This window comes from Magnolia sinica, chromosome 6 (assembly GCF_029962835.1).
Source record: "Magnolia sinica isolate HGM2019 chromosome 6, MsV1, whole genome shotgun sequence".
NCBI lineage: Eukaryota > Viridiplantae > Streptophyta > Magnoliopsida > Magnoliales > Magnoliaceae > Magnolia > Magnolia sinica.
This window is the reverse complement of record NC_080578.1, coordinates 68557116-68571767: the sequence shown is the minus strand read 5'-3', so window position 1 is coordinate 68571767 and position 14652 is coordinate 68557116.

Genomic DNA, 14652 nt, shown 5'->3' with positions numbered 1-14652 from the left:
ATGACTCAACGAAGTGTTGGATGGTGGCAAGGAAGGTACGTATACGAAATAAATACTTTTTTTCTTGATTTTGATATTGCCTACAAGGTGTTTGATGAAATATCTGTAAAATCGTTGCTGCTATTTCACATACAGTAAGAATTTGAAGGTGCAATTCATGTGTTTATGAAAAGGTTGCAATAACAAACTCGGCTCAATCTTGGCTCAAACTTGGATTGAACTGGCCCAAGCTGTTGACCAAACCGAGCCGAGCTGGCCAGTCAGCCTCAAGTACCGAGCTGAGTTCGAGATGGGGTCAGCTAGTGGCTGAGCCGAGCCAAGCTTGATTCGGATCGACTCGTGTACACCTCTACCAATCCGTCCGGATCACACGTAGCTTACTCTGATCGTTATTGCAGAAAATGACAACAATAGGATGAACACATGGCACCCAATACGAACGTGGCATGCATGTAAAAGAAATGGGCAATTAATCAGGTGCATCTCATCATCAACATTCAAGGGTCCAAACGTCCAGCTCGCCTACCTTATGCACATTAAATAGAGAACATCCAGCTTGTATCAACATGAAAGGGCCATGTCAAGGGCACAAGAGAGCCCAATTGATGAACCCAATAGATCTCGCCTTCACATGCAAGGTTGATTCATAAGATGTTATTCGCATATTCTCCGTAGCTTTCCTAACACATCTAGATATACAGCCACGCTTTACATCAAGACCGACATAGGATTTGGATTGATGTTGGAGTGATGTAAACCATTTATATGTATACGGTGGGCCTCTATATATATATATATATATATATATATATATGTGTGTGTGTGTGTGTGTGTGTGTGTGTGTGGAAATAGTCTATGGGGTCCAGCTCATTGGAACTTCCCATGAGGTCGAGCTGTGTGGGCCCCACCGTGATGCATATCGAACATCTACCCCATCAGTCAGATGCACCATTCCATGGTGGGTCTCGAGTTAAAAATCAAGTCAATACATGACTTTTGTGGGCCACACCACATACAAAAGTTGAGAGGATTATCCTCCCATTAAAACATTCATAATCGTTTTTTGGGCCCACCGAGATGTCGTTCACAAATCCAGCCCATCCATTATGTGTGTCCCACTTGGATGAGGGGTCACTACAAGAAAAGATGGCTTTAGCCTCGGTTCAAAACTGTGGCTAAAAAGGTTAAAAACTGAAGCTAAAGCCTTTAGCCTTGGTTTTGCCTTAGTTATCCAAACCGAGGTTGAAACCCCCGTAGCTAAAGGCTTTAGCCTCAGTTTTAGCAACCGAGGCTAAAATGACTTTTACAGCCTCAGTTCTTCAAGTGAAGCTAAAAGAACCTTTTTAGCTTCAATTTTCTCAAAATGAGGCTAAATTAAAATTTTTGCCTCCATTGTTTCCAACTGAGACCAATCCAAATTTAGCCTCAATTGCCTCCGACCGAAGCTAAAACTATTTTTAACCTTGGTTCTCAAGAACCGGGGTTAAAGCCTTTAGCCATGAGAGTAGCAGTCTCAGTTTGGATAATTGAGGCTAAAGATGGATTTAGCCTCTGTTGTTATCAACTAAGCCTTTTTCACTGTTGATTACCCTTGAATCAGTCACCAGAGAACATGTTAGCTTCAAAGAAATCTGAAAAAGAAAAGTAATAGGAATCCATTGCAAACAGATCAAACAGCACAAAATACTGAGAGTAGCACTCCACATAACCAGTCTTGCAAAACCGAAGTTTAAGAAAATGGCATTTTAGCATGTTCTGCCTAGTGCCAACCCTGTGGAATATTCAGAATAACATCTGTTGCATTTTTCACCAATGCCTGGCCAAAATATTCAGTAGTAATCATCAACAGCAGTAACTGAGCATTGTAGCTTTGGACAAGAGTAACATGCTCTCCCTCCTTCAACAAACCTCGGCTCAAGTTCTTTGATGCGAACTCCAAGCTTGCAGTCTTTCTTTGCTTCCTCCACATATCTCCATCTGCATTAAAAATCTCATATCCACGTAACACTTCCATGTACGAATGATACACTTCAGCCTGCATCATCAAACACTCATCTCCCAAAACAAATCTCGGAACATGGGTTGTTACTGCTCTTAAGAATAATTGTTAGGATCCTCCAATTTGGCAAATTTTTGGTGCATCTCCCATCTACAGGGAGTCCATCATATCAACAGATTGGACTGTAGAGAAAAATAGTGGCATGCTTTTAATAAAGTAACAAGTAGAGAAAAATGAATCTTACTTCTAGCATAAGATGTTTATCCTCGGCTTGCATTAAAATAATGTATGTGAAGTCTGATTTTGGCTCAATTAGTAAATAGGTTAGATTCTGGCTGACCTTGACATGGCCCAAACCTGGCCCATAACCACCCCTAAATGATTATCCAGTCAATTTACTTTCATTCAACATAAATATAGCAATAAGCCTGCTGGAAAAGAATTTTGAACAGAATTCAAAAGCATTTAAGAAGTATGCAACAACAATACCTAAAACTATTCTTACCATAGGAACTACAATATCTTCCTTCCAAGTACTCCTAAAAAATGTGCTGGATAGCATTCCAATACTCTGTGTAAGTCTAAAGACCAGGGTATAAGAAATATTCAGTTACTTTCAATGGTAAAACAAAGCAAAACATAACAAAGAAAATGCAATCAATAACAAGACATAGATTAAAGTACAAGACCAATAACCATCTGGTTTTGTTAAAAAATATAAGCACTTCTCTAATCAATGCTAAAGATCTACAATTTTCAGTAACTGAGTTACTATTCACATAAAAAAAAAATAGTCTAGAGATGGCCAAAATGGAAAACAAAAAAAAAAAAAAAAAAAAAAAAGAAGAAGAAGAAGAAGAAGAAGAAGATATCCAGAATTTTGAAATTGATTCCATGTGTGCACACATTTATGCTCCAGATAACCAAACTGTATCAAAATGTGACTAACCATTGCCTTGATAACCAAGTTGCATCAAAATGTGATCAACCAAAAAAGGAAGCTAATAATTAGAAAAGCTTGATTTTTTTAACTCAAATTATCAAGATTCAAGAGTCACATTTCATTGGTCTTTCAAAGGTATTGAATATAGTTTTTTTTTTTTTTTTTTCATTTTCTTTTGTGGGCTTTCATACATTTTCTTTTCTCATGAAAGGGACGACTTTTTTTTCCTCTTTCAAGCAAAAGACAATGCTTAGCCTAAAGACCATTCTTTCTTGAACTTTTCTCAAACCTCAGGACCCTTTGGTGACAATTCACAAAATGCAATATAAATGTCGTATCTGAATAGGCAAGGATTCTACTCAAAGCCAACACTGATCTTGCCATTCCTTCATCCTATAGCCACTTATACATTAAAGACCTTATTTTGACCCTCTCGATTGTATATGACATACATAACAAAAATGCTATTAACGATTTTAATGGGTAACTGACAAAGTTTACTAGAAAATCAATCTTCTTCTCAATCAAATCTTCTTCACAAAATGCAATAAAAAAATCATAGCCTTTTGGAGGGTATTGGGGAAAACGATCAAGTCCCACATCATGTGGATGATTCATGGAAACATCGGGTTGCCCATGCTCCTTCCTACCGCCAACCTAAATAGGAATTAAAAAGAAAAAAAAAAAAAAAGTTATATAGAATATAAAGCATGCACCTGCCCGACAGAACCCACTTCCAAAGGCTGAGAAATATCCCTGATTTCACAATTGGCCATAATACCCTGTATTTTAACGAGTGACTCTCCCATCTCACAAACTAGTATAATTCATGACAATAGAATGAAGAGAAGTATATGAATTAAATGGACATGAAGTTTTAAGAAAGAAAAGGTTGAATTACAGGAACAAATGGAAAAGAAAGTTTTAAGAAAGAAAGGGTTGAACCCACTCCATAATGATGTTTTTTTTTTTTAAATCTTAAGTTGCCAATGAAGCATAATGTATAAAGATGGCAAGTGTTGTTGGGTAGGATATTAGCAAGTGCCTAATTAAAATAGCAAATAGAATGAAAACAAGCACATGAACCTATACAGGACATCGAAAGTTACGTAGAGCGAGCATGACCTAGATGGCTGAAATCGTAGGGGCTGATGCCACAGACATACATACCTACTTTTCCAGGGATTTTAGGCTTGAAAAGCTCCATCTATCTGGTCAAAGAGTTGAAGATCTGGAAATTCCTCATCCCAAGCCCTCTCTTAAACCCCAAATCCTTGCCCTAGTCTTTTTGTCAGAATGCATGTGAAGAGATAAGGACAAAAAAAGATATTGAGAATTAAAAAACTAATTACTCATGTTAAAGGAAAATCATCAAACTAATCTTACCTTTCCAAAAAGAAAAAATAGAAATAAAAATAGAATTCCCTAATTTCCTCCATTTTTCACTGAAGTGTTAATTTTTGGTCGATTTCAAAACATCCCAATATGCTCGAATAGAAACTGTGGCACCGATCAAGCATTTTCATCTCAACTAACAGATACGCTACACTCCTAGGATTCATGCAAGAAATAAAAAGACTCAAAGTTCGTCTTATACCTGGGAACTGTTTTTTTTGTTTCTTGATGAAATTGAGGGCTAGGATCAGTACTCAAGAGACCATCCAAACCGATTCAAATAACATGCATTCTAAGTTTAAAAGTAGAAATTAAAAAAATAATAAATAATAATAAAATTTTTAAAAAATTACAGAATGTCATTTGGAAGCCGTGAATACATCATAATTAAGCTCATTTGCATAAAAGTGGAACTAATCTACTAATTTATCTTTCTTTCAAAATCAGCAAAAGATCAGATATCTATAACAGATTTCATCACACAATATTTCAACAAAAATGAAAGAAAAAAAGGGAAATGAAACAACAAACTGCTACTGCAATTTTCTAATCCGAAACAAGCAAAGATAGCAACTAATTTGCAACACTTTTTAGCGCTGAAAATTAAATCAAGAAAAAAAAAACAACAAGACGGTGAAATAACTAGCTAAAATCACATCCAAGCATCAAATCAAGCAACAAAACAGAATGATGAGAAATCATTTTTCCTTAATCGTTGCTATAATAAGATTACAACATGTCTATCCCATACACACTAGGAGAATCAACAAGAACGAATCGACAATCACATCCGAAAAGGGGGGAAATGCCTAATGAGCATGCGTCCTCTTACCCTTATGCCTCCATGACGGGAAATGCTCAAAAGACCGTCATCGTCCGGAAAAAACCTAAATATCGGAGAAACACGAAGGTTTTCGCAGAATAAAAGAGTAATAGAGAAGATTTTCGCTTCACGTACCCGACAATTTTAAGGTAGGAGATCGAATCCTCACCTATCGAAGCTTTGTTTTGCAGATCGGATTCTCTGTTCTTCACTTCAACCATTGAATGAAGATCAGAGAAAATGCATGCGAGATCCAATCGTTCACTTCCAAAAATGATCTTATAGCCAAAGAGGGGGGAAATGCGCGGACTTCGTAGATTCTCGCGGAATAAAAGAGTAATAGAGAAGATTTTTGCTTCACGTACCGAGAATTTGAGGGGTAGGATTCCGAATCCTCGCCTCTCGAAGCTTCATTTTGCGGATGGATTCTCTGTTCTTCGCTTCGAAACTTCGTTTCAGAGCTACAATGGCGAAAGAGAGTGAAAGAGGGGAAATGGTGGAAAACGTGCGATTTAGGGGCCTTTATGGGCGTAAATTTCGGGAAAAACGGATGGACGGTGTAGATAGACCACGTATATTCAATATGGACGGACACGGATTAGCTACGTTGAGCAGCGAGACTTGCTAGTAAAAATTAAACCTTTAACCTCCATTACTTAGTAACCGAGGCAAAACAGTAGACTTTTAGCCTCGGTTCCTATGCAACTGAGGCTAAAAATTAGACTTTTAGCCTTGGTTCCCATGTAACTGAGGCTAAAAAGTAGACTTTTGGCCTCGTTCCAATGCAACTGAGGCTAAAAAGTAGACTTTTCGCCTCGGTTCCTATGTAACTGAGGCTAAAAATTAGGCTTTTGGTCTCGGTTCCTATGCAACTGAGGCTAAAAATTAGGCTTTGGCCTCGGTTCTTATGCAACTGAGGCTAAAAATTAGGCTTTTCGCCTCGGTTCCTATGCAACTGAGGCTAAAAAGTAGACTTTTCGCCTCAATTCTTATGCAACTTATGCTAAAAAGTGGACTTTTCGCCTCGATTCCTATGCAATTGAGGCTTAAAAGTAGACTTTTAGCCTCGGTTCCTATGCAACTAAAGCTTAAAAGTAAATTTTTCGCCTCGGTTCCTATGCAACTGAGGCTAAAAAGTAGACTTTTAGCCTCAGTTCCTATGCAATTGAGGCTAAAAAGTAGACATTTGGCCTCGGTTCCTATGCAACTGAGGCTAAAAATCAGGCTTTTCGCCTCAGTTCCTATGCAACTGAGGCTAAAAAGTAGACTTTTCGCCTCGCCCACCATGACACGGCATTCGCTCCATCCATCTCCTATGACAAATTATTTTAGAATGGGACCAAAATAGTAGACTCATTCAACACTCCAATGATCCATAATACATGGATCAGTGATAATGGGACCATTTAGCTTTGAAATCTTATCGTGGCCCACTGTGATGAGTTCGGTAGCCTCAAGAAGGCTTCACTGATAGACATCTTCAAGAAATTATTTTTCGGCTCACTTCCATAAATGAGTTTCCAAAAATGATGGATAGATTTTTAGCCTCGGTTACCAACCAATCGAGGCAAAATGACAGACTTTTGGCTTCAGTTACTCACCAACCGAGATAAAAGGGTAGACATTTGGCCTCAGTTGTTCATCAATTGAGGCAAAAGGGCAAACTTTTAGCCTCGGTTGCTCACCAACTGAGGCAAAAGGGCAAACTTTAGCCTCTCACCAACCGAGGCAACATGGAAGACTTTTGGCCTCGGTTTTCAACCAATCGAGGCAAAGGGTAGACTTTTGGCCTCGATTGCTCACCAACCGAGACAAAGGGTAGACTTTTTGCCTCAATTTTCAATAACCGAGGCAAAAGGCAGTTTTGGCCTCGATTTTCAATAACCAAGGCAAAAGGGCGGACTTTTAGCCTCGATTGCTCACCAACCAAGGCAAAGGGCAGACTTTAGTCGCTCACCAACCGAGGCAAAAGGGCGAACTTTTTAGCTTAAGTTTCTCAACAACCGAGGCAAAAAGACAGACGTTTAGCCTCAGTTGTTCACCAACCGAGGCAAAATGGCAGACTTTTGGCCTCGGTTTCTCACCAATCGAGGCAAAATGGCAGACTTTTAGCCTCAGTTGCTCACCAACCGAGGCAAAAGGGCAGACTTTTGGCCTCAGTTGCTCGCCAACCGAGGCAAAAGGGCAAACTTTTGGCCTCAGTTCTCAACAATCGAGGCAAAAGGGCAAACTTTTGGCCTTAGTTGCTCACCAACCGAGGCAAAAGGGCTGACTTTTAGCCTCAGTTTCTCACCAACCGAGGCAATAGGGAAGAGTTTTGGCCTCAGTTTCTCATCAACCGAGGCAAAAAGTGAATTTTTAACCTCAGTTCCTTTACAACCGAGGCTAAAAACCATATTTAGCCTCCTTTTTTTGAACCGAGGCTAAAAAATTGAGGCTAAAGGCCTACTTTCTTGTAGTGGGTCAGACCAAGTTTCAAACGCATCTAAATTCCAGATGGGCCCCGCCAAGTGCTTTTATATGTTTTAGGTATGTCTTCATATGATTTTAGATGGTATGGCCCACCTGAGTTACGTGTATGGCTGATTTTTGGGATTTCCCATAATTTAAAGGGGACCCATCAAATGCATGGTGTTGATGTTCGACACACATCATGGTGGGAAATGGTTCTATGCAGTCAAGCTCATGGGAACTTCCCATGAGGAGCTGTGTGGGCCCCACCATGATGTGTGTCAAGCATCAACACCGTGCATTTGATGTGTCCCCTTAGGTTATGGGATATCCCAAAAATCAGCCATAAACGGAACTCAAGTGGGCCATACCATCTAGAATCATGTGAAGACATGCCTAAAACATATAAAAGCATTTAGTGGGGCCCACTTGAGTTTTGGATGCAGCTTAAACTTGTTATGACCTTTTATCCAAGTGGGACACACACAATGGATGGGCTGGATTTGTGAACCACATCTTAGTGGGCCCAATAAATGATTATGAGTGTTTTAATGGGAGGGTAAGCCCTCTCAACTTTTGTATGTGGTGTGGCCCACCCAAATCATGAATTGAATTGAATTTTAAGTCCATGGCCAGCATGGAATGGTGCATTTGGCTGATGGGGTAGATGTCCCAGCATGGAATGGTGCATCTGTCTGATGGGGTAGATGTCCCAGCATGGGATGGTGCATCTGGCTGATGGGATAGATGTTCAACACACATCACGAAGGGGCCCACACAGCTCGACCTCATGGGGACTTCCCATGAGGTAGCTCTCTCTCTCTCTCTCTCTCTCTCTCTCTCTCTCTCTCTATATATATATATATATATAGAGAGAGAGAGAGAGAGAGAGAGAGAGAGAGAGAGAGAGACCTGCACACCCATTCTCATGAAACCATTTTAGAACTTATTACATGTGATGTGGGCTCAAAATCTAAACCGTCCATGTGATGCATCACCCCATGAAACCCCTAGGCCCCGACTTTCACTCTGATCCAAAACTTTGGCGGGCCATGGAAAATGGAAACAATTTCCTCCCTTGATTTGTCTTTCTTTCGCCATGCCCTACCAAAGTTTTGGATAAATGTAAAAGTGGGGCCCTGGAAGTTTCATGGGGGTGTTGCATCACATGAATGGTTCAATTTTTGATGAGTTCTTAAAAAGTACTTCTCACATTTTTTTTTATTTTTTTTATTTTTGGTTTTAAGCCCCATCCAATGTGAAGCCACCTTTTCAACGGTTACAAAGGGAGTCCATGTCCAAAAGCTACAGTAACGGAGGTAAAAGTAAAAGTAACCATTGTTTAAAAATGTAGCAAAGTTGTTCTCGAAATAGGTCATCAATGGGAGTTTGAGGATTGGTAGGCCATCAATGGACTCGCTATAGACCAAAAATCAACTAGCTCCTGGACGTGGATGCCTATAATGTTGCTTTTTCTAGCCATTGATTACAGATTACATTAGATATGTTAACTGTTATCTAATTTTCTTTCTTTTTTGCTTATTTGTTTTTTGTTTTTTTTTTTTCACTGTAAATGGTGATAAATTAAGGAAAATAATGACTTCTCACCAATGTTTGTAAGGAAAATAACAGGTTTGTTATAGACTCAAGAACCTAATTGCATGCATCCAAATGAAACTTGCATTACGTGAGTAAAATCTTTGTTTTACCATAATGTATTTGTTTGATCCATGCCATCCATCCGTTGTACTAGCTCATTTTAAGGCATGAGCCCAAAAATGAAGCAGATTATAAGCTTAAGTGGACTACACCACAGGAAACATGGGGATAATAACATCTACCATTAAAAGATGAAATCTTCCTAGGTCCCACAGGGATCTGTATCTGTCATCAAAGTTTTTCATAAGGTTCTCTTCTTCTTCTTTTTTTCTTTTTTCTTTTTTTTTGAGCTATGGATCTGGGTGTAACTTGTTCATAAGGTTACACAGACATGAATAAAAGGAAAACACAAATATAAAATTAATCACACAAATATAAAATTAATCCAAAACTTTTCTGACCTCTAATAAGTTTTCAAAGGTAGGCATTCTAAATCCCCTCATTTCCTATTGTGTGGTTCACTTGCCCTTTGGATCTGCCTCGTTTTTGGGATCAAGCCTTAAAATGAGCAGGTAAAATGGATGGAGGGCATACATAACACTGTTGCTTGGTCCACAGATTTTACCGGTATTGTGTTTTACTTTGAGCCTTTCAAAAAATCGTAGCTGTCAACATTGAGCGGCTTGCTGAAGTAAATAATGATTACTTGTTAATTACCAAAAAAAAACAGACAGGCCCTTCCTAAAATTTCCTACCAGAACAACCATCGTGATGATCTCTACAAGTAGCCCATTGAATTGAGATTTTTATTTATTTATTTTTAAAATCAAGCATAGGCACCTTAGAAAATTGCAAAACTTAATGCAACTTTACATTGAAAGTACAAACAAAATCGGTTGTGCGAATCAAATGGTGCAATCCCAAAATATATATATATATATATATATATATATATATATATATATAAAAGGGCAACAAAAGACTATGATACCATTTTATATGCTTGAAATCTCCTATGTCCATCATGTTAACCGCATATACAAAAATATCATAAATCACGATTTAAGGTGGACCGCAATGCGTAGAATAGAGTAAAATGACACCTAACACTTGAAATGTACAAGTGGTGTGGCATGCATGAGTTTAGGTTGATTTCTTGAGTTTCCCTTAATTCTAGCAATGCACACATGATAAATGAGTTGGATGGAATACACACACACACACCATGGTGGGCCCTTATCTCCCTTGCTAACAGAGTCACACAATATTGATGCCCTATGTGACAAGCAAAATCAAGTAGCAAGTTAAAAAGGGAAGTCCCACATGACTTTAGCGTTTTATTGAGTGACCATAGGTTTTTTGGGTATTGTCTGGTATTTCTTGCCCATGTGGTGAGCATATGCTAGCTGGAAGACATAACGCCAAGGTTAAGTGATCCTTTAACAACTCAAGCTTCATTAGTGTACATCATTTACTTCATATATCATTTTTTATTCATTTATAGTTCTTTTTTTTTCTTTTTCTTTTTTAAATCGGATTAAGGGTGTTTTTCTTGAAATGTAATTAAAAGCTTATGTCAGAACACAACTTGAAATGTATAAGAATATGGACTAATAAAAGACTTAATAAAAGCATTTCAATTATGTGTGCTCTCATTTCTCTGTGTATCTTAACAATGTTTGTGAATATCTTGTAAATGTCTTGAGAAATTAATATCTATCACAAATCCATGTAAACAAAGATGCGACTCCATTGGGATTAAACCCAAAATCTTTGATTGTGTTCTTATGGTGCCAAAGCTTCCCTCTTTACCATACATTATTCACCATTACTAGTACACTTAGAGCACATATCGTTGAAAGGCTCTTCAGCATCACAGGCGACGCCAAAGCGGCGACTCTCAATGGGAACATTCCTCCATCTCTAAGGCAAAATTCAAGAAAGCTAATTTGTGTACATAGCTCATATGTTCATGGAACCTCCCTTCCCTTTGTCTCTCTAGGAGTATTGGTTTGTTGTTTTGCAAGTGTTTGTTTATAAGGCCATAATAGCCTAGCTAAGAAGACCTCACAACATTTAACTAACTCCTTGTCTTTGTTGATGCCTGACTTCACTATCGCTGGTAGTCCTGAAGCTATAACACTAGTTGCTCTCATGTGCTTTCTATCAATGTTGCTATGACAAAAAAGTGTGACGATTATGAAAATCCAAGGCCCTGTGTTTAATTACTTAAGACTGACTTGATAGAGAAAGCATCCATACATGCCCAAGTTTCTACAACAACTGAGATGTTCATTATGACCAGGGTCACCGCACTGAGGGCCTACTAAGACCTCTAAGCTTGCTACATTCTTCCATGCAAGAGCCTTTGTGAATGTTGCCTCTAGCTATCTCCCTCTGAGCTTGCTACATTCTTCCATGCAAGAGCCTTTGTGAATGCTGCATGCCTCTATCTCCTTCAAGTTGCAATTCACCAGTAAAGGCCGATTTTCCCCAATTCCTCCAATGCTCAACTCAATGGCTCTTTAAGTTTTGGTTGCTGACGCATTGGCTTGTTTAGGGGCCGCCCATCATTAGAAAGGTGCGGTGGGATAATCATTGAGTGTCTCCTTCCCAATACTGAGGTAGTGCGTTGTTCATGACCAATTAATTATGCTTTGCCTTCACAGTGGAAGGGCTTCCAGCACTCCGCCATGGCTGGTGTGGGCATCCTCGTATGTCAAGGTTTTATCAATAGCACGACTTTAACCACAGTTTTAGCTAAGACTACCATGAAGGTTTGCGCCACCTCACTAGCACTCTCTGCTAGAATGGTCGTGCATGCTGAAATCTACATAGTTGCTATGGCCACACTACTATCAAAGCTATTGTACAGTGTTACTTAAGCCTCTTCTAGTATTTGGCTAGTTTCGTAAGGTTACCTTTTGGCAGCCCTTGTTCTGCATTGCATCGCAGTCAATTACGATTTCATGCAAACTCTTTGGGTGATTCAACACCAACTGTCTTGAGGGTGGCCATGTGCTACGTACTAACACCTGAGGATTTTGGAACACCTTGAGAGAGATACTCACACTTGAGGCAATAGTAGGAGACGTTGTGGTATGACATCAGGATCAAGGCCAAATCATTTTAGACAAATATGACAATCTGGTACAACAGCATCAGGCCTCAAGCCTAGCACCATGCGCTACCTTACTCTTGAAGGATGCGGTCTCATGCCTTTTTCTCCTCAAGGTTCTAAAGCGCTATGCTTGCGGCTCTCACTATTCTTAATTACAAAGGCTTGAGTATTGATTGATGTCTTAAATATGTAAATCAACAAGTCTGTCGATGACAAGTTCGATGCTATCAAAGTCAGCTCGATGCCATCGGTAAAATTCATAATTTATCATGTTGGTTGTTGGACACTTTTGGTGTCCTGTTTGATGTCATCGATGGTTGTTCGATGACATCGAAGGCCTGCTCGATGACATCGGTAAAATCTGAAAGTACTTATTTAGTCGCTAGAACGTTTTGGTGTTTAATTCGATGTCATCGAAGTATCGCGCAGAGTTATACAGAGTTGCAGATTTGTTGGATTTGTTTCCTATTCCGATTGTGATTCTCCCGGAGGCCATAAATATGAGTGTAATCGGGACTAGGGGTATTAAAAGTCTTTCTAATTTGTTCCTAGGGTTTTCAATGGCTTGTAAGGGGAGATTCGAGGCTTGTTCGAATCGGGTATTCTCTTTATCTCTTATATTTTTTTCTTTCTTTGTGATTATTGTCGCTTGGTGCTGTGGTTTTTTCCATAAGAATTTTTCCATGTAAAATTCAAAGTCTCTGTGATTGACTTTGATTGTACGATTGGAATACTTTGCTTGATTCATCTTTGTGTGCTTTCGCGAGTCCCCAACCAGTGGTATCAGAGCAAAACGTTGGGACACAGTTTGAATATGAAAATAGAGTATCAATCGCAACTAATCCTAAGTTCGATGTTAAGAAGTATTCCGAAAAAAATAACTTTGAACTATGGAAGGTCAAGATGATCGGCCTTTTAGTTCAGCAAGGATTGGATGATGCACTCCTTGAGAAACGGTCGGAATCTATGACTTACGATGAATGGAACAAAACTGATAAGAAAGTTAAAACCTCTATCCAACTTGCCTAATGGATGAGGTCCTCTATAATGTCATGAGAGAGAAAACTGCAACAAGTTTATGGGCGAAGTTAGAAGATATCTATGTGAAAAAATCTCTTGAAAATCGTCTATATTCGAAGCTTCAGTTGTTCAACATGAAAATGGTAGAAGGAGGTGATGTTGAGATGCACATTAGCAAATTTAACAATATGATTTGTAAATTGGAGGAAATGATAAAAGATAAAAATCAGGCATGTATCGTATTGAATTCTCTCCTGGCTTCGTACGAGTCATTCAAGGACTTTCTATGCACTGGTAGATCAAGCCTTAGTGTTGATACCAGTATCTCAACCCTTTAAGGAAATGCGATGAGAAAAAAAGTGGTGACATGGGCACCTCTATTGATGCATTAGTCTCGAGGGGTCGGAATTCTTAACGGGATAGTGGATCTTCTCGATAGAGATCCAAATCCAAGGACAAGGATAAGGGAAAGTTGAAGTGCTAGAATTGTAGGATGTCTGGGCATATGAAGAAGGATTGCACAATTCCTAAAGAAAGAAGAGAGAACTCAAAGGATTCTTCAAGGGAGGCCAACACTACAAAGTCTGATGAGGGCATAAGTGGAGGTGATGTGTTGTCTACATCCATGGTTGGACACTTATACGATGATCGTAGGGACAAGTGGATTCTAAATACTGGGGCATCGTATCACATGACTCCTCATCGGAGTTGGTTCACCGGTTACAGAAAGTGCAATGGTGGCCAGGTATTTATGGGCAATGATAATGCATGTAATGTTATGGGTGTTAGATCAGTGCGCATCAAGATGTTTAATGGCATGGAGGTACCTTGACCAAGATAAGACATGTTCCAGATATAAGGAAGAGTTTAGTATCTCTTGGTGCACTCGAGACTCTTAGGTGCAAATTCGTTTGTTTCAATAGGGTCCTTAAAGTTTTAAAAGGGGCATTTATTGTCATGAAAGCACAAAGGAGTAGGAACCTTTACAGGTTGATCAGGAGCACTTCATTAGGTGGATCTGCAACAGCTGTAGTAGATTCCACATCTGCACGTATGTGGCATGCACGTCTATGCCACATGAGCAAGCAAGGCATGAAGGTACTTCCTAACCATTGTTTAATTTCAATCTTTAAAAACATTAATTTTAATATACACGAGCATTATATATATAGTAAACATTCAAGGTTATCTTTTAAATATGGTAAACATGTATATATGGTAAACATTCTAATGTATAGGGGTTGGCGCCCGTGGCTTCCGTCGGAGGGTCATCATAGTTCATCACATTCATTGATGACTAC